This window comes from Ranitomeya variabilis, chromosome 6 (assembly GCF_051348905.1).
Source record: "Ranitomeya variabilis isolate aRanVar5 chromosome 6, aRanVar5.hap1, whole genome shotgun sequence".
NCBI classification, from domain to species: Eukaryota; Metazoa; Chordata; class Amphibia; order Anura; family Dendrobatidae; genus Ranitomeya; species Ranitomeya variabilis.
In genome coordinates this window covers 294522011-294544373 of record NC_135237.1, presented here as the reverse complement: position 1 = coordinate 294544373, position 22363 = coordinate 294522011, and positions in this window count along the sequence as shown.

Here is a 22363-nt window from a genome sequence, read left to right as displayed (position 1 = left end):
ACATCACCACACTATTGTTAATAACTTCTCTTAAGTTAATTTACCACCTGCATAAGCGCTATTGAATGTTGTCATTATTTACTTTAGTTTAATCACAAGCAGCGTTAATTAGATAGCAATGAGCGTGCCAAGCATTAGCTGGCTGGAAACATCTAGTACAAAAATATCATCAAAAGCTTTATCCTATCAGTATAGGAGAATAAATGAATAAAGCTAAAAATTAAGAATGATTGTGTATTAAAATAAAAACATGAAATGGTCAATACAGCGGTTAGATGTTTCTATTGCACTAATTGTGCAATTGCAGTTACGTGAAAAGTGTTTCAGATCGCCAAACATTTTTAAATATTGTACAAAGATAACACAAAATGCTGTTTTTAAATGAAGGTCTCTATTAAAAGGGAAAAAGAAATATAAACCTACTAAGCCCTGATTGAAAAATTGATTGCACCCTAAATTTAGTAGCTGCTTGGGCCACCTTTAGCAGCAACAACTGCAATTAAGCATTATTTACGATTACTGGTAATGAGTAGTGATGGGCGAGCGCTAAAATGCTCAGGTGCGCATTGCTCGGGTCGAACATATTGAAATGTTAGGGTGCTTGACCCGAGCAACGAGACCAATGTAAGTGTAGGGGAAACTGGAGCCTTTTGCCACGCCCCCCAGGGGGTCTTTAAGGGGTCTATAAACTGCGGACATCAATGGGAACAGTGCTCAAATGACATGGGAAGATCATGGGGAAGACCCCTGGAAGTATTTCTAACTCCCAGGTCACTGCTGTCTTACGCCATTTTTACAGACTCACAATAAAACATACAAAAACAAAAACAAAATGGATTTTCCTGGGGAATATGTTAAGGAACATCCTTTCCAGGGTAATGATTTATATAAAATTAATAAACCAAAACAAATATGCTCATCCACACCTTGGGTTATGTTCACACGTAGCGTTTTTGATGCATTTTAAAACTTTAGCATTGCTTTCAACCAATAAAAATGCATTCACTAGGAAATGTCATTTTAACGTTTTGCAACCTTATCTTGCCATGTGGCATGTGACACATCATCTGACACATCCTGTTTCATTTATGAAGGAGGGACTCTGAAAGTCACAAAGCCTATTTTTATAGGGCCATCAGGTGGCCTTTACTATTCTTAAAGGGCCATCAGTCGGTCCTCACTATTCTTAGAGAGCCATCAGCTGGCTATGCTTTGTTGTTCCCATTACTAAACAGTGAATCTTCTATCATCTTATTGCATATGCAGTGAGTGGCAGGGCTGTCCAAAATTTGGATGCACCCCAATACTCCTTTGACGAGAAGTACAGAAAGGTCAACTGAAAGCAATATTCCCATTATAAGGAAGTTGGTACTCCCATACTGTTTGCTTATGCTGCCCTGCCCTGCATCAAACTTAGATGCAACCCAATACCCCTTAGAAGCCATGTACAGGATGGCCTCCTAAAAGAAATGTTTCCATTATTAGGAGGTTGGTTCTCCCATACTGTTTGCCTACGCAGTGAATGCAATACCTGCCCCAAATTTGGATGCACCCCAATACCCCTTTGAAGACACTAACAGGATGGCCACCTGAAAGCAATGCTCCCATTATTAGGAAGATGGTACTCCCATACTGTTTGCTTATGCATTGCATACAAGGCCTGCCCTGCATCAAACTTAGATGCAACCCAATACCCCTTAGAAGCCATGTACAGGATGGCCTCCTAAAAGAAATGTTCCCATTATTAGGAGGTTGGTTCTCCCATACTGTTTGCATATGCAATGAACGCAACACCTGCCCCAAATTTGGACTTCCCCACTAACCCTTTGATGAGATGTACAGGAAGGCCACCTGAAAGCAATGTTCCCATTATTAGGAAGTTGGTACTCCAATACTGTTTGCTTATGCATTGCATAAAAGGCCTGCCCTGCATCAAATTTAGATGTACCCCAATACCCCTTTGAAGAGCAGTACAGGAGGGCCACCTGAAATCAATGTTTCTATTATTAGGAAGTTGGTAGTCCCATACTGTTTGCTTATGCACTGCAAGCAGGGCCTGCCCTGCATCAAATTTAGATGCACCCCAATACCCTTTTGAAGAGCCATACTGGATGGCCACCTGAAAGCATTGTTCCCATTATTTGTAATTTGGCTCTCCCATACTGTTTGCCTATGCATTGAATGCAAGGCCTGCCTTGCCCCAAAGTTACACACACCCCAATAACCCTTTGAACAGATGTACTGGATGGCCACCTGAAAGCAATGTTCCCATTAGAAGTTGTTACTCCCATACTGTTTGCCTATGCAGTGAATGCAACACCTGCCCCAAATTTTTTGGACACACCCCAATACCCATTTGAAGACAATTACTGGATGGCCACCTGAAAGCAATGTTCTCATTTTTAGGAAGTTGGTACTCCCATACTGTTTGCCTATGCAGTGAATTGCAGTGTTGAGCCTGAAGAACCTGCATTGGAGAATTGCAGTGTTGAGGATGAAGACCTGGCAGTGGAGAATGTCAGTGTTGAGCCTGAACAACCTGCACTGGAGAAAGTCATTGCTGAGGCTGAAGACCCAACAGTGGAGAATTGCAATGTTGAGGATGAACACCCCACAGTGGAACATTGCAGTGTTGAGGCTGAACACCAAGCAGCATATCATTGCAGTGTTGAGCCTGAAGAACCTGCATTGGAGAATGCCAGTGTTGAGGATGAAGACCCGGCAGTGAAGCATTGCAGTGTTAAGCCTGAAGAGCCTGCATTGGAGAATTGCAGTATTGAGGATGAAGACCCGGCAGTGGAGAATGTCAGTGTTGAGGTTGAAGAACTGGCAGTGGAGAAATGCATTGTTGAAGAAGATAACCCCTACAGGTCCCATTATTAGGAAGTGGGTCTCCCATACTGTTTTCCTATGCAGTGAATGCAAGGCCTGCCCCGAATTTGGATGCACCCCTTTACCCCTTGGAAGAGTCATGGAGGAAGGCCTCCTAAAAATCTCTTCCTATTACAAAGGAGCAGGTCTCCTACACTTGTAATGCCCATGCAGTATGTGTATGGGCTGACAAACATTTTCCCCTGGGGGTATACATCAACATACTGTCTAAAAATTTTGTTTACAGGCATCATAAACACCCTTTAAAACAATAATGTGGGTGCTGCATCACAGACCACGGTCACCCTGGTGATATAGTGGTGGTGGATGATTAGGATGAGGAGAAGGAGGAGGACAACAGCAAATAGGCCAAATCAGAAAGCATAAACCCATGTGTGGATGTGAAGAGGTGCATGGGAATAGCCCTCCAAAAAAAGACACTGGATTTGAGTTTATGTTACGCTGTTATCATAAGGTGGTGTTGAGAAGTCTTGCCCAATCCAGCCCTTGTTCATTTTTATAAGAGTCAGCCTGTCAGCATTTTCAGTTGACAGGAGGATGCTCTTATTAGTTATAATTCCACCAGCTGCACTAAATACTGACTCTGACAAAATGAAAGCTGCAGGGCAGGCCAAGACCTCCAAGGCACAGAGAGCCAATTCATGCCACGTTGATACCCAATAATTATAAGGCACAGAGGAATCTCGGTCCGGTTAGCAAGGTACTCCCTCTGCAAATCTTTGCACTCCTTGTGAAAGTACCTCATGCCCCAGGGCCTGTGCGATTGAAGGGTCTAAGAAAAGTCTCCCAAAACTTTGCCAGTGTTCCCCTGCCTCTGCTGGATTAGAGTTGTGTATCTCTTGCCTGTACTCCTTGGTTCTCCAATGAACTGTGACCTCTGCTGCCAGCGTGTTCAGATGGGAATTTTTTAATAATTCTGTAACAAGGGTCCTCTGGTACAGCACCATTTTAGTACACCTGTCTGCCTCTGGAATAAGAGATAGAATGTTCTTCATGTAGCGTGGGTCTAGAAGTGCCACCAACCAGTAATGAGTGTCACCCAAAATTTGGTGAACGCGAGGGTCACGGGAAAGGCAGCTTGACATAAACTCAGCCATGCATGCCAGACAGATAACAGGTAAGACTTCTGTGTCCTCACTAAGAGGATGACTGACCATGCTCTTATCCTCCTCCTCCTCCCTGTCTTCAGACCATACATGCTGAACACACGTCATGACAGTTGTGCTTGTAGTACCATCTAGAGTGCACGAAAATAGCTCCTGTTCTTCCTCCACCACCTCTTCCTTATTGTCACCCAACCCACTTTGGGATGAGGCTGGGCTATGTGTAATCACCCTGTATGGTTCCTTGCTCTTTCTCATCATGCTCCGCCTGCAATGAATCCTCTTTGATTGTGAGCAGAGAGCATTTCAGAACACAGAGAAATGGGATGTTGATGCTATTTATGGCGTCATCGCCTCTCACCATCTGTGTGTGGTCCTCAAAGTTCTGGAGGATGGTTTTCTGACATCCATGCCCATTCCTGAGGTCTTATGTGTGGAGTCTGAACTGAATACCGAAGGCCTTGTTGATGCTGGTAGTCAATAACTGCCCTCTAATGATCACAAATAATTTCTAACATCTTCAGTGTAGAGTTCCAATGCATGGGACATCACACAACAATTGGTGAGCCGGAAACTGCAAACGCTGCTGAAGCACGGCAATGGGCCGGATGCTGTAACTGACTTTCTAGAATGGGCACACAGGCGACCTACTTTGACATGCAGATCCAGCAAATCTGGGTAGCTTTTGAGAAAGCCTTGAACAAAGAGGTTAAGCAGATGGGCCAGGCATGGTAGGTGTGTGAGCTTACCTTGCCTCAGAGCCATCACCAGGTTCCGGCCATTGTCACACATGACCATGACTGGCTGTAGGTTCAGTGGTGTCAGCCACACATCTGCCTGCTCTTTCAGAACTGTCCACAATTATTCAGCATTGTGCGGTTTGTCACCTAAGCATATTAGCTTCAGCACAGCCTGGTGCCACTTGGCTGAGGCAGTGCTGCAGTGCTTCCAGCTTGTGACTGATATGGTCATTTCAGAGATGGAGGCTGAAGAGGAGGAAGAGGAGGTGCAGGAGCTGTAGACTGTGGGGGCAACCCTGACTGACCTAGGGCCCGCAATCCTCAGCATTAGGAGGACGTGTTTCATCCCAAGATCTGACTGGGTCTCTGTTTCCTCTATGTTAACCCAGTGTGCCATCAGCGAGATGTAATGTCCCTGCCCACAAGCACTTGTCCACATTTCCGTGGTTAGGTGGACTTTTCCAGTAACTGCATTGATGAGGGCATGGCTAATGTTGGGGGACACATGCTTCTGTAATGAGGGGACGGCACACTGGGAGAAATAGTGGCGACTGGGGATCGAGTACCTTGGGACTGCTTCACCATCAGGTTGTAGAAAGCTTCGGTTTCCACGAGCCTAAAAGGCAACATTTTGTGTGCAAGCAGATGAGAAATGTTTGTATTTAGTAGTGTGGCCTGAGGGGCGTTGGCTGCATATTTGCTCTTGCGTTCCAAGGACTGCGGTATGGACAACTGAACGCTGAGCTGGGACAAGGACGTGGATGTGCTTGATGATGGTCCTAGTTGAGTGAGTGCAATGACAGGTGCATGGCAGGGGGCATCTTTGCATGCACCATGGACGGGGAATTGGCTTTCACGCATAACAGTGGCAAGAATCAGTGGTGTCACCTGCAGACACTGTTCGTGGACCCAGGGGTTTGGCCCACTAAGTCATGTACTTTTTTCCCATGTGCCTGATAGTGCTGGTGGTGGTCATGCTGGTAGTTTTGCTACCCCTGCTGACGCTGGCATGGCAGGTGGTGAAAATGGCCTTTTTGGGGTTAGCGGCAGAGTCTTATAAAAACAACTAGACTCGGGAAGACATAATAGTTGGACCGGCAACTTCCGTTGTGTTGGTGTTACGAGGAACAGTTGCCTGCCTCTATCTGCGGCCACTACACTGCTTCTTCCTGCCTGTTGGGGTGCTACACCTCCCTCCTCCTGTGTGATGCTGTCCTCACTCTGCATGTCTTCCTGCCAGCTTGGGTCAGTTACTTTATCGTCCACCACTTCATCCTCCACATCCGCACCCTGGTCCTCCTCCTGACTTTCTGACAATTGTGTCTCATCATTGTCTGCCTCTTGTGACACTTTACCACCGTCACCTTCATGTGACCGTGGCTGCTCAAATATTTGGGCTTCGCTATAAGCAATCTCCTCTCGTTCCGCTTCAAGTGGACCGTGCGAGAAGCCCTAATGTATAAATTGAAAAGTGAACAGTTTTTTGGAGTGTCCAAGTGTGGAATCAGTTGTCTCCGGGCACTCGTCATGGTGGGAGGAAGGACAATCAGGATGAGGAATATGCATTCCAGACTCACGACTTCTCAGACTTGACCATTTGGAAGACCATGTGGTGGTGGCAAAGTGACTGGAAGCATTATCTGCTATCCAAATAATAACCTTTCAACATTGCTCCGGGTTCAATAGTGGTGTGCTGCTGCAGTCCCCTAGTAATTGGGACAGGAAGGTCGGACGATAAAATGTGGGTGTTTGTTGTGGCACAATTTCAGCTTACCCATGGCCTCGGCTGAGTTTAAAATAGCTGGTCTGTAGGTAACTATTTTTTTCCAGCAAACTAGTGAAAATAACTTGCATAAGACATTCCAACAAAATTTTACAGCAGCCCAGAAATCGCAGAATTTTCTGCACACTCAGATGTGATCACTGTGACGACCAAACTCCTGTTTAAAATAAATGCCCTGTAGGTAACTATTTTTTTCAGCAAACTGGTGTCATTAACTTGTACAAGACTCTCCGACAAAATTTTACTGTAGCCCAGAAATGACAGAAATGTCTGAGTACTCTTGATGTGATCGCTGTGACGGCCAAACCCCTGTTTAAAATAGTTAGATTTTTCACACTGTAATTTGGAAATGATCTGGTAGTATTTTGCACTACCAACAAGCAAATACAGCAAAAAAATGTGCTCTGGATTGCTTTTAAAGAAAATAATCAGGATTGAGAAGCAAAAAAATTATTTTTGGCCACTGATACCTGGGGCTATGTATAAATGGTAAATATCTGTAATAGGCAGCAGCAGACAGTAATGGAATGGACCCACTTGCTGTATGCAATGAAGTATGCAACATATAATGTCTGCCTAGCCTACCTAGCACTGGCATCTATATACACCGCAATAAACCCAAAAGAGAAAATGGCCTAGGTATATTGGCACTTCTAACCTTAATATATCCTATCAAACAATGGGAAGCATATACCAAAAATAGAATAAAAGGATGAGTTTTTATTACAATACATAAATAAAATACATAAAAGTAGGTAGGGACATAGTTGCAAATCTAACCACTTACAGGTGAATGCTCATAACAATGTATAGCTAGTGCTAGGTAGTTCACAACTTAAAAAAAAAATAAATATATATATATATATATATATATATCAGCACTTAGCACTTTACTTGATTTCTTTTTGGGCTAATATATATAATTTTATATGGTAAGGCGTCATTGCCTACTACATACTATTTATGACACTTCTTTTGCCCCACTTTGTGCAGATTTTGTATATATATATATATATTTTTTTACTACTAACTTGATTAATTAAACATCAAATTCTAATGTGACATACTCTATTTGTATTTGCCTTATATCTTATTGGCACTGAGATTAAGGCTTGTTGCCTATCTTTATGTATGCAAATATACTTTTTTGGTGGTGTACACATATTTATATAACCTATTTGGTCAGATATACAGTACAGACCAATAGTTTGGACACACCTTCTCATTTAAAGAATTTTCTGTATTTTCATGACTCTGAAAATTGTACATTCACACTGAAGGCATCAAAACTATGAATTAACACATGTGGAATTATATACTTAACAAAAAAGTGTGAAACAACTGAAATTATGTCTTATATTCTAGGTTCTTCAAAGTAGCCACTTTTTGCTTTGATGACTGCTTTGCACAGTCTTGGCATTCTCTTGATGAGCTTCAAGAGGTAGTTACCGGGGATGGTTTTCACTTCACAGGTGTGCCCTGTCAGGTTTAGTAAGTGGGATTTCTTGTCTTATAAATAGGGTTGGGACCATCACTTGTGTTGTGCAGAAGTCTGGTGGATACACAGCTGATAGTCCTACTGAATAGACTCTTAGAATTTGCATTATGGCAACAAAAAAGCAGCTAAGTAAAGAAAAAAGAGTGGCCATCATTACTTTAAGAAATTAAGGTCAGTCAGTCCGAAAGATTGGGAAAACTTTGAAAGTGTCCTCAAGTGCAGTGGCAAAAACCATCAAGCGCTACAAAGAAATTGGCTCACATGAGTACCGCCCCTGGAAAGGAAGACCAAGAGTCCCCTCTGCTTCTGAGTATAAGTTTATCCGAGTCACCAGCCTCAGAAATCCCAGGTTAACAACAGCTCAGATTAGAGGCCAGGTCAATGCCACACAGAGTTCTAGCAGCAGACACATCTCTACAACAACTGTTAAGAGGAGACTTTGTGCAGCAGGCCTTTATGGTAAAATAGCTGCTAGGAAACCACTGCTAAGGACAGGCAACAAGCAGAAGAGACTTGTTTTGGCTAAAGAACACAAGGAATGGACATTAGACCAGTGGAAATCTGTGCTTTGGTCTGATTAGTTCAAATTTGAGATCTTTGGTTTCAACCATGGTGTCTTTGTGCGACACAAAAAGGTGAACGGATGGACTCTATATGCCTGGTTCCCACCGTGAAACATAGAGGAGGTGTGATGGTGTGGGGGTGCTTTGCTGGTGACACTGTTGGAGATTTATTCAAAATTGAAGGCATACTGAACCAGCATGGCTACCACAGCATCTTGCATCAGCATGCTATTCCATTTGGTTTGCGTTTAGTTGGACCATCATTTATTTTTCAACAGGACAATGACCCCAAACACACCTCCAGGCTGTGTAAGGGCTATTTGACCAAGAAGCAGAGTGATGGGGTGCTACGCCAGATGACCTGGCCTCCACAGTCACCAGACCTGAACCCAATCGAGATGGTTTGGGGTGAGCTGGACCGCAGAGTGAAGGCAAAAGGGCCAACAAGTGCTAAACATCTCTGGGAACTCCTTCAAGATTGTTGGAAGACCATTCTCGGTGATTACCTCTTGAAGCTCATCAAGAGAATGCCAAGAGTGTGCAAAGCAGTCATCAAAGCAAAAGGTGGCTACTTTGAAGAACCTAGAATATAAGACATAATTTCAGTTGTTTCACCCTTTTTTGTTAAGTATACAGTTCCACATGTGTTAATTCATAGTTTTGATGCCTTCAGTGTGAATGTACAATTTTCATAGTCATGAAAACACAGATAAATCTTTAAATGAGAAGGTGTGTCAAAACTTTTGGTCTGTACTGTATATATATATATTTTTTAAAGAAATTGTGCTGAACTACCTAGCACTAGTCATAAATTGTTATGAGCATTCACCTGTAAGTGGTTAGATTTGCAACTATGTCCCTACCTACTTTTATGTATTTTATTTATGTATTGTAATTAAAATGCATCCTTTTTCTATCTTTGGTATGTGCTTCCCATTTTTTTGATAGGTTATATATACACCATAATTAGTGCTCAAAGGGACTGTTGGTTTACATGGATTTGTGTATTCAATATGGTATACCCACACTAACTAATGCAATTGCAATTCTCTCCCTATCTCAGCAGCACCTCTTCCTACACTGGCTGATTCCGGAGCTGACTGTGATGAGCAGGGCAGCACCAGGTCTGATATAGACCTGATAACGCCAATCAATGTAATGCCACAACCAACATGGATGCTGCATTACAGTTTGTGGCAGACAATCCCTGCATGTTGATTGGCACTCTAAAGAGCACCAAACATGCAGGGCTGGGACTTGAGGTCCCATCAAGCAACCCCAGAAATGCTTGGCGCATGCCGAGCATCACGAGCAGCGAGATGCTCGGGTGAGCACCGAGCACTTTCGAGCATGCTCACTTATCACTAGTAATGAGTCTTTTACAATTCTCTGAAGGAATGTTGGCCCACTCATCTTTGCAGAAATGTTGTAATTCAGCTACATTGGAGTGTTTCTGAGGATGAACCACCTTTTTAAAGTCATGCCATGGCATCTCAATCAGATTAAGGGCAGGACTTTGTCTAGGTCACTCCAAAATCTTAATTCTGTTTTTCTAAATCAATTCAAAGGTGGACTTGCTGGTGATTTTGGATCATTGTCCTACTGCATAACCAAATGTGCTTAAGCTTGAGGTCACAATCAGACGGCCAGACATTCTCCTTCAGTATTTTTTGGTAAGCAGCAGAATTCATGGCTCCATTTATTACAGCAAATCTTTCAGTTCCTGTAGCAGCAAAACAACCCCACACCATCACACTACCTCCAACCGAAAAATATGAATAGGAAATGTTCCTTCAAATAAGGGACAAAAATATTCCAAATTATCCTTATATGTGCTTATGAAAAACGTATTAATGATAAAAAAAGTTCTGGAGAGACTTAAAGTTAAGGCACCTAAGATTTCCACTGTGTATCTCCTCCACAAAGGTCTTGTCGTCCCACCGGTATGTTCTATAGTGTCTGACATTGACAGTTTATGCCATCCCATCTGTAAATTTATTGATTTATATCTCAATCCATTGGTTGAGACACTCCCTTCATATGTGAAAGTTAAGATAGATGACTTGACAAGGGTTGACGGGAGCTTCGTCGAATCAGATGACCTATTGGTAACGGTTGACATCGAGTCCCTCTATACATGCATCAGACATGATGATGGGTTGGAGACAGTATTCTTCTTCCTGAGGTGTAGCAACCGGTAACAGTCAGAATTGAGAACTAAATGAAATAATCAAAAAAGTTGCACACTGTAGTGCTAAAGCTTGTCAATTTGAAACATATGAAATATGAATAGCAATACGGCTTCTGGATACTAGGAAAAAAATGAGACGCTTAGCACATAATTTGGCCAATTTATGCATGCCCATCAACCAACAACAAGGTGGTCTAAAAACTGATGGGTCCCAACGTGTCTGATGTGAATACCTCTCTATGACTGAAGTCTGAATTCCTGGGTATATATGAAAACCTCTCTTCCAAGTCTGATTTTATGGGTAGGTAGCACTTGGCTGCAATTAAATCCACAACATGTTGAAGGGCGGAGTGCTCAATCAGAAAGTTAAAATACAATGACAAAAAGACTGACTGGCTCTTCCAAGCTAATGTGAACAGGTGCCAACTAGGAGCAGCTACCTCCATATAAAATAAACAAAAAAGTTGCACACTGTAGTGCTAAAGTATGTCAATGTGAAATATATAAAATATGAATAGCAATACGGCTTCTGGATACTAGGAAAAAAATGAGATGCTTAGCACATAATTTGGCCAATTCATGCATGCCCATCAACTAACAAAAAGGTGGTTTCAAAATTGATGGGTCCAGTGCTTGTACAGGTATATAGATAATTTATTAATTTTTTGAAAAGAGACAGTGGAGCAGCTTGAAAAATTCATGAGTCAGATAAATTTCACATTCAACATCAAATTTACATAAGTGTGATAGTAGAAGACTGGACTTTCTGTACATTAGTTTTAGAAGTAGATGAGGAGGCTTGTATTCAAACTGATGTGTTCAGGAAGTCCATGTCTGTCAAATCCTTGATTCATTCTACATCCGTTCATAGCACGGCAACTATTTGGGCTGTCCTGGTTGGCCAGTTCCTTAGTAGAGATGAGTGAATATGTTCAAGATCGGAACAAACAGGCTTTCCATACATGTGTTGTGACTGTCATACAGCCGTGACACATGCAGCTGCGGTGCCAATCAGCTGATCAGCAGGAGCGATCTAGGTATCCGGGTTCCCACTGCAGCTTATTCAGTAAGCTCTATAGCTTGCTGAATAAGGAGGGAGCTGAATATATTCGTCATCTCTATGTCTTAAGGTGAGGGGGATTTGTTCATCCAACCAAAATTTTGAAGTGCAGGTGAGGGATTTAAGAACTAGGTTTGAGGAGAGAGGTTACAATCAGAGGTGCATCGAGTCGGGGTATAGAAGAGCAAAGTTGACCTCATATAATTCACTCCTATATTCACCATCAAGGCATGATAAACAAGATGGAAATGTGAGATTTAGCTCTACCTTCAATCATGAGTGACAAAATATGCAAGCAATTCTGAACAAGCATTGGTAAGTTCTTAAAATTGAACCTTCTTTAGGATTCTGTCTATTGACTGCTCCCCCAATGACCTTGAAAGGTTCTAAAATTTTAAAGATCCATTATGCACAATACTGTGAGCCCATTTGGCAATAGGGGTTCCAAGATTATCTCTTTTTTTTCTTGCAGCAGCTGTATTGAGTACAATAATGTCATTTGCAGTACTTCATTTGATTCTACTGAAAGATTACAACATTTTTCTATCAATCAACAAATTACGAGCAAAAGTAGCTATGTGGCTTATTATGCCATATGTGGTTGCCCTAAGATTTACATGAGACTCAAGACAAGGGAACTGCGTGTTAGAGTACATGAACATGTGATGGTCATTGATGCGGCCAAGACAATGGCCGCCATTACAGATCTAAAAACATTACTGCTCCATTTTAGGATGCATCGTGATTGTAACCCCAAGACCTTTAAAGTGCGAGGAATCAATGTCATTCATACTGGCATAAGGGGAGGAGATAAGAATAAGCTTTTGGCTCAGTGTAAAACAAGGTGGATTGTCTCCCTGGGTACTCTGACCCCTTCTGATTTGAATGAGGCACTGATCTTCTCATCTTTTCTATACGTATTACCTGCTACCACTTTTACTGCTACCCATCGTAACTTGTCATTATTTCTTGTTATTCTTTGTTTTTAATTTTGGATTTCTTTGTAATTTTTTTTATTGTGCTGTATCTTTTCCCTTGCATAAAACCTGACATGACCATGCCTTATGACTGTAACCATCTATTATTACCTTACATGATGTGGGAGAAAAAAAGTCTGGTATAATTTAGGATTACTTGGATCATATTGTGCATGAAATTGTTTTGGCTATATTTATTATAATGAGTTCAGGTTGTTGATAATAACATTGGATTTTTGTGCAAAATGTATTGGATTTAATATTGATTCCACTCCGGACATGCGCACTGGCCGCTTGATGGCTGGGAGCAAACAGGTGGCGCACATGGTGATCTGCGCATGCGCTGTCAATCAGATTCAATTGGTTGGCCATGAGACCAGAGTTTACAGAGTTACAAGGTTCTACAGGGCTCTTTTTCTCTAATTGCATCCCTCTGAGAAAATAATAGAATAAATAAGCAAAACGTGCTTTGGAGATTTGCTCTGTGTCCTTGAGAGACTATCCAGTAAAATGGGTAAGGTTTAGTAATTCTTTTCATGGTTTAGCCAAATACTTTTATACTTTTTTTTTCAGGTGTGAAGAATTTACAAATATAATTGTCACACGTTTTTTCACCATATGAGAATAATGTTGCTGTCTTCCTCCCTATCCACCCATATGATCTGAACCATTTTACTGATTTACCATTTCTTTCCCCCTCTTTTTGTTACCTGCCTGTCTTATTTTGATTTAAGTGAATGAGTCATTTTTGTGACTGTTTTTATAAATGTTGTATCAATTTAGGAATTTTTAACCTAAAACTCTATTTAATTCTCCCTTTTGTTATTGTATTTAGGAGTGGACTCTTTTTTTTTTTTGTCTATTTTTGCCTAGTGTTTCTTATGGCTTAATACTACAATGTGTCTGGTGCTTTTTTCTTATAGTTTACTATTGGTTTGATGATCCTTTTCTGAAATGCTGTGATACTTCTACACCAGATGTAAATGGACATACACCTTCCACAAAATTCAACTTTTGTCTCGCCAGTCCACAGAATATTATCCCAAAAGTCTTGGGGATCATCAAAATGTTCTGGGCAAAACTGAGACGAGCCTTTATGTGCTTATAGCTTCACAGAGTTTTTGTCTTGTAACTCTGCCATGTAGGCCATTTTTGCCCCATCTCTTTCTTTTGGAGGAGTCATGAACACTGACGTTAACTGTGGCAAGTGAGGCCTGCATTTCTTTGGATGTTGTCGTGGGGTCTTTAATGACCTCTTGGATGAGTCATCTTTGCACACTTAAAGTAATTTTGGTCATCCGGCTACCCCTGGGAAGGTTCACCACTGTTGCATGTTTTTGCCATTTTTGGATAATGGCTCACACTGTGGGTCGCTGAAGTCCCAAAACCTTAAAAATTGTTTATAACCTTTTCCAGACTGATAGAGCTCAAATACTTTTGTTTCTCATTGTTTTCAGAATTTCTTTGGATCGTTGCATGTTGTCTAGCTTTTGGTAAGATTTAGGTCTACTTCACTTTGTCATGCTGGTCCAGTTTAAATGATTTCTTGATTGAGAACAGGTGAGGCAGTAATCAGGCTTGGGTGTGGCTAAGGAATTTGAACTCAGCTTCCCAACAATGTGATAAATCACAGTTAATTTATGCTGGGGGGACAATCACTTTTTTACACAGGGCCCCGTAGGTTTGGATTTATTTTTCCCTTAATAATAAAGACCTTCATTTAAAAACTGCATTTTGTGTTTGTGTTATCTTTGTCTAATATTTAAATTTGTTTGGTGATCTGAAACATTTAAGTCTGACAAACATGCCAAATAATAGGAAGTCTGGAAGAGGGCAAAAACTTTTTCACACAACTGTCTGTGCTTCTGTACTTCTTTATATGTAAATAATAATAATATTTTGAAAAATTAAGTACACCAATGTTCAAACTATACTGCTACATTGCAATTCAGACTGTTTCTATATAATAGGTCCAAAAGTACTAAGAAAAGTAGTCATTTAAGTTTGAGCTTTCTTTCCTCTTCAAGTCTGATTTGCTGTTACATAGAGCAACTACTTTAAAATAGCTTTTTAGTTTTAACAGAAAAGATGATTGCATTTTAGAACCAATACGACTATGGCCATTATATGAACATCCTTGAACTAAAAAGCATGTCTAAGGGATTAAAATCTTTGACAGTAATAAACTGTATTACTTACTATATTTTTAGCCATTGCCTTTTGATATTGACTGTGCTTAGAAAGAAAATAAAGTGATAATTTTGAAAAAACTTAAGTTTTGGTTAAAAAAAAAATGTACAGAAACCCATCAAGTGATTGTATACCTATATAAAGGTTATGGTTGTAGGAAGAAAAATGGGAACTTTATTTTGATAAATTAACTCTTAATGCAGCAATCACTGCTGAAATAAATTATCAGACCTAAAACCTTTGCAGTGCTCTATGCACATCAAGTGTCTAAAGTAACAAAAAATATTACATAATTTTGCCTTTGATCAAATAGAAATAGCGAATAATAAAAAATGCTGAAAATACTTATACTGTACACCATCAGAGATGAGTGTGATTTTTTTTTAAATCTAATTTGTCAATGTCCTAAAAAATTATGATAACTGGCAGGTAATGTAAATTTGTGTGAATCAAATATCTGAAAAGACTCTAGTTGCCTAGAAAATATGTGTAGAGAACAGTAAGTTGTCCTTGGAATCAATTGAAAATGGAGTTTTGTAATGTCCAAATGACTTCCACTGGCTGGTAGAATCGCATCGCAGTGACCTGTAAGGCTGCTTTCACACATCAGTTTTTTGCCCTCAGTCACAATCCATCGAATGTTGAAAAAAATCGGATCCATCGCAGATTGTGAGAAACTGATGCGACAAATCCATTTTTTCGATGGATCCGACTAGCTGATTCAGCTAATTGGATCCTAAAAAAATCAGAGCATTCTCAGTTAAAAAAAATGGAATCAATCACAGGATTCTGTCATTTGACGGATCCGGCGCCATAGGCTTCCATTCTAGCAAAAGACGGATGGCGACAGATCTGTCGCTGTCCGTTTTTTAGACGGACACAAAAAACTTTACTATGTCCGTTTTCCCCGGCCGCCGGAAAAACAATTTTCGACGGATCCTGCGAACGACGGATGAAATGTGAGGCAAACCGTCGCTAACACAAGTATATGAGAAAAAAAAACAGATCCGGGGGCAACATTTGCGGGATCCGTTTTTTTCAAAATTCGCCGGAGAGAGACTGATGGCAAAAGACTGATGTGTGAACGGGGCCTAACCCAGCTCACCTATCTACAATTTGCAGCTTTCTATTATGAGTGACACAGGCCAAGTACCAACTGCTGATGAGAGATCACACCAACGTCACCTGCAACAAGCACTGCACACAACCATGGTAGTAAAGCGTTTATCTGTTCCCCTTACTTACAATGCATATACTAAATTGCATATAGTAAAATATGTCAGTAAGGGGATCAGATAAAACTTTTATTTCCTTGGTTGTGTATGCAGTGCTTGGTACTGTGCTGTTTGTGTTTGTGACACTGCCTGCATCACAAATGCCAAAAGACTGACTGTCACTAACAAACAGAAAACTGGTGTGTACAGGTGCGAACTAAGAGTAGCCATCTGAATACATAGCAAACAAAATTGCACTCTGTACTGCTATAGCATGTAAACATGAAATATATGAAATGGGAAGTGCATTATTGCTCTAGATAAAAAAATGAAGATGTTTAGCACATAATAAAATTACAAACGTTAATCCATAGAGAAACCAAAAATTCTAAAATTCAATTAAATATCCAAAGAGGTTATATTTGGCCACTCTTTTGTCTAGCTCCTTCCCCGAGTCCACACCACAGAACTTAGTTAATGGACAACAAATATATATAGAGACAAGACAGACCCAAAGAAAGGAAGGGGAGGGAAGTCATAGCAATCTGTAAATGCATACCATCTAGCAATTATTTTGAGCCCAGTAAAAGTCCCAAGGGGTCCACACAGCTTCAGAGCTGTCCAATCTTGCTCCAAACAAAGCTGTCATATATTCCATCCTACGAATATTTGCCATTCTATTCAGTAAATCTTGATGAGAAGGTGGGGAGGTCTGTTTCCAATCAGGCATCTTGTTGAAGTTAAAATATGCAGCAATAATCTAGCTCAATTCTTAGGGTACCGTCACACAGTACCATTTACATCGCTACGACGGCACGATCCGTGACGTCGCAGCAATCGTATGATTATCGCTCCAGCGTCGTAGACTGCGGTCACACGTTGCAATCACGGCGCTGGAGCGATGCCGAAGTCCCCGGGTAACCAGGGTAAACATCGGGTAACTAAGCGCAGGGCCGCGCTTAGTAACCCGATGTTTACCGTGGTTACCAGCGTAAAAGTAAAAAAAAAAAAAACCGTACATACTCACTATCTGATGCCCGTCAGGTCCCTTGCCGTCTGCTTTCCTCTCTGACTGTCTGCCGGCCGGAAAGTGAGAGCAGATCACAGCGGTGACGTCGCCGCTGTGATTTGCTCTCACTGTACGGCCGGATTCAGTCAGAGCAGGAAGCAGACGGCAAGGGACCTGACGGGCATCAGATGGTGAGTATGTACTGTTTGTTTTTTTTTACTTTTACGCTGGTAACCACGGTAAACATCGGGTTACTAAGCGCGGCCCTGCGCTTAGTTACCCGATGTTTACCCTGGTTACCAGCGAACACATCGCTGGATCGCTGTCACACACAACGATCCAGCGATGTCAGCGGGTGATCAAGCGACGAAAGAAAGTTTGAAACGATGTGCTACGACGTACGATTCTCAGCAGGGTGCCTGATCGCAGTAGCGTGTCAGACACTGCGAGATCGTAACGATATCGCTACAACGTCACGAATCGTGCCGTCGTAGCGATAAAAATGCCACTGTGTGACAGTACCCTTACCCAAGCCTCTAGAAGGAACGTTTAACAAATCGGTAGCAGGATCTAGATCTACCTTCTCATACAAAATCTCTCGTATAAAATCTTTCACCTCTGTCCAAAAACCAATTATTTTTATGCAAGACCAGAAGACGATATATTGGGAGCCAACCTCTGAGCAGCAACACCAACAAAAATTTAACATGTGGAGGAGATCAGGAGCATGATACCAAAACATCAGTATTTTATACTGATCCTCCTTTCAGAGAGCACATGTTAGAGGCTGGGACTTCCCTGCCATGTGGGATGTATTGCAGGCACTGTTTGGTGCTCTGGTCTCCCATTCAGACCCAGCTGCTGGGATTGTTGCTTAGCACAGACATTGGTCCCAGCATCTTGCTCAGGCTCCTGTTTTACATGTGGTTACTGCTGGCTCTCCAGCTAAAGTCTATGGTAACCTGTGGTATACAGTGGCAGCCCCACTCTCTGGTGACTGTGTCAAGAAATCTTCGTACTGAGCATGTCCGTGATGTATCGCCTTGTCATTGGTGCTCAGATGCTTTCTGCTCTCATGATGTGGCAACCACAGATTGGCCTATGGGTGACACCCTGTCTGACTGGGTGTGAGTGTTTGGGGTGGAGTTTGGCACATGAAGGGCTTTCAGCAAAGCACGTGGGCGTGCTAGCGTCACTTGTGTTTCATGTTTGTGTGGGTGGATACGCTACTGCTGTGTATGTGTGTTTAGCACCATATCAGCTACCAGTGGGACATCTGTGATCTGTGTCAGCATGTGCTCTGGGCTGCCCCTGTGCCATTTTAATTCCTGCACCTCCAGAGAGGAGGTTTGCTGTGTCTTCTCGCTGACTGTGAGTTTTGCTATCTGTTTTTATCCTGTGTGTATGCCGTACTTCCCTGTGGGTTTAAAAAGGTATTACACCACACAGCAAGTTCAACTCATGTGTTCTTTCGCTGTGGGTTTGACAGGGTATTGCATACTTACCTTCCCTGTATGCCTCGGTGGTTAGCTGAGCTGGTACTTACCTTCCCTGTAAACCTCAGTGGTTAGCTGAGCTGGTACTTACTGTCCCTCTACCCCTTGTGGTATGCTGAGCTAGTACTTACCTTCCCTGTACCCCTCAGTGGTTAGCTGAGCTGGTACTTACCTTCCCTGTACCCCTTCATGGTTAGATAAGCTGGTACTTACTGCCCCTGTACCTCTCGGTGGTTAGCTGAGTTGGTACTCCTAACTCCATGTGCACCTCTGAGTAGTATCTGGGTTTGATTTTCTGCGTTCCATTCACACTGTATGGAGTTAACTCAGTGTGTTTAAGGAGGAACATTCACTAGAATTTTATCCATCTTTGTTCACACTAGCAGCAGTTTACTGCATGGTGGACCCCGGGTTGTGATTGCACCTTATTTGTTAATTATTTTTATTTGGTGCAATCCACCAACCCTAACAGCACAGATGGAAGACTTGGCCGCCTTTTCGCAGATGCCCTGCCAGCACTGAGGTGACAGTCCCCTCCCAAGAATGGACTCTTATTTACTCATATAGGGGTGTTTTAACTGTTGCCTGCCTGAGGGTAGTTGAAAACACTATAAATATCTGATATTACTCCTTTAGTCGACGTGTCCCTTTTGCATAGTCTTTTAAAATTATTCAGCAGAGACACCTTCAAATGGCCATACAATAAGGAGGCAAGATGTCTAATTTGTATAAACTGAAAGAACTCTTTATTTGATTTTGGAAATTTAGACTTTAGATCTTAAACGAGAGGACCTCCAGTGTGTCACCATCCAATATGTCCTCAAACCTAAACAGACATGCCGAAATCCACAAATTAACCATTGTGGGCTCACAATTGTGGATTTTGATGTGTGTTTAGGATAATTTTCCATTTATAGAAGCCATCCTCTTTTCAACTTCAGCTTTTTACAGACAGTGTTATGTTTGCATCAATAATTTGCTGAAATGTCATTGAATCCATTCTTCACTCTACCCGTGAAATGTTCCCCATGCCATTGACTGCCACACAACCCCAAAGCATGATTGATCCAACTCCTTTATTAATGGTTGGAGAGATTTTTTCCTGAAATTCTGTGCCTATTTTTCTCCACACATCTTTGCTCACTGTGGCCATAGTGTTCCATTTTAACCTCATAGATCTACAGGATTTGTTTCCAAAATGCATCAGACTTGTGAACATGTTCTTTTGCATACTTATGATGCTGAATTTTATGGTGAGCATGCAGGAGAGTTTTTTCTGATGACTTTCCATGAAGGCCATGTTTGTGCAGTTGTTTCTGAACACCAGAGTCTGCTAAATCTTTCTGAAGGACTTTTGCAGTGAAACAGTCATTTGCCTCTCTAGCAATCCTACAACTAGCTCTTACTGAAATTTTGCATGGTCTTCCAGACCTTATCTTGACCTCCACTGTTCCTGTTAACTGCCATTTTTTAATTACATTTCGAACTGAGAAAATGGCTATTTGAAAATGCTTTGCTGTCTTCTCATATCCTTCTTCTGTTTTGTCGACCTCCACCATTTTCATTTTCAGAGTGCTAGGCAGCTGCTTAGAAGAACCTATGGTTGTTTTTTTGGCACAAGGTTAGGAGGCAAACGTTCTCAAGGAAGTGTTGACCCTGCAGGAAGTGCAATGTGATCACTTGATCATACATGCGGTGGGCAATCTTCCATGCCCCCAGAAGAAGCAAGCAGCAAAACGGCAACCGTCAGGGGGGAGGCAGAGCACAGCTTTGTGGCAAACATCTGTAGCCAGCACCATCTGCTGCCCTCTAGCCTCATCTGCCTTACTAAGGTAATGAACAGCTTTCAGGAGGCTTAGCTTTAACAACACTTTTGGCTATTAATAGGCTGATAGATAGTGTATCTTTTGGCTACAGCTGCATTCTCCTCTGGATTTTTCGTGTTTATGGAGCAGTATATGGGTATATCATTGTTATCATGCTAACTGGGATTTTAAATAATTATTTTTCCATGAATTTATCACTTTATCATCATAATACTTAGTATTATTTAACATCATTATAACGTACTGGATTTTATGTTGATTAACAGAGCTCAGCTATCAGGGGCAAAGGATACTTATTCTTAACGGTGATGGCGTTAAGACTCCTGTAATCTATGCATGGATGCAGTTACCCGTTCTTCTGCACGAAGAAGAACCCAGCCCCTGCAGGTGACACTGACTTCCTAATGAATCCTCTTGCCAGATTTTCCTGGATGTACTGTGACATTGCCTCCATCTCCGGGAGAGATAACGGATAGACTCGACCCCGGGGAGGCTCAGCACCAGGCAAGAGATCAATAGGACAGTCATAGGGGTGGTGAGGCAGAAGGGTCTCCGCAGCTCTTTTGGAGAACACATCCGCATAGGGCCAATATTGCTTGGGGAGAAAGGATAGATCTGTGGGTACCTCAGTAGTAGCAACCTGAACACATTCCCTCTGACATCTACCCCCACAAGATTCAACCCATCCCAAAATTCTGCCTGTGGACCACTCAATATGAGGAGAATGGTACCATAGCCAAGGCATCCCTAACAGGACCTCGTCAATTCCCTCAGGAATCACGAGCAGAGATATAATCTCCTGATGAGATGGTGACATGGACAGAGTGAAAGGGATGGTCTGGTGTGTTATCTGTGAGGGCAGTGTCGACCCATTTACCACTCGTACGGTCACTGGTTGAGCTAACATTACCAGGGAAATTGCGTGATGTTGGGCGAAGGCAGATGACATAAAATTGCCCTCCGCCCCAGAATCCACGCAGAGCTCTACCGAGTGGGAAAATGGGCCTATAGTAATTGTCCCCTTAAAGGACAATTTGGAGGTAAATGTCGCCGTATCTAGTGTACCTCCACCTACTACCACTAGACGCTGATGTTTCCTCGACCGCTGGGGACATCTGGTGGCAAGATGTCCTGACTGCTGGCAAACATGACAAACCTGAAGTGCATGAGCGGTCCAGGACTTAGATCCCGCTCGTGACACTTCCATGGCTTCATGTGACTCAGAGGCCTGGACTGGAGATTCCAAAGGTTTGGCGAAGCTGGGAGCCAGCCGAAACCTCTGCCTACACTGGGCTCCCTCTAACCTCCACTCGTGAAAATGGAGGTCAATACGAATGGACACTGCTATTAACTCCTCCAGTGTGGTGGGAATCTCCCTAGTGGCCAGAGCGTCCTTCACGTGGTCAGCCAGCCCCCTCCAAAATATTGGAATAAGGGCTTTATCCAACCACTCCAGCTCAGATGCTAGGGTGCGAAAGTGGACGGCAAAATGGCTGACCAAGGATGAGCCCTGAGTCAATGTCAACAGTTGGAGCGCCGTATCGTGGGTGACGCGAGGTCCTAAAAAGACCTGTTTCAGCGTGCTCAGGAACAACTAAGCACTCTGCACCACATGATCGCCACGCTCCCACTGCGGCGTAGCCCTCTCCGACGCCCTGTCCGACAGAAGAGACACAATAAATCCCACCTTAGCCTGCTCTGTGGGGAAACGTGTGGCCAAAAACTCGAGATGTATAGAGCACTGACTCACAAATCTCCTACAAGACTTACTATCACCAGAAAATTTTTCTGGCAGCGGGAGGCGAGATAGAGTCGGAACAG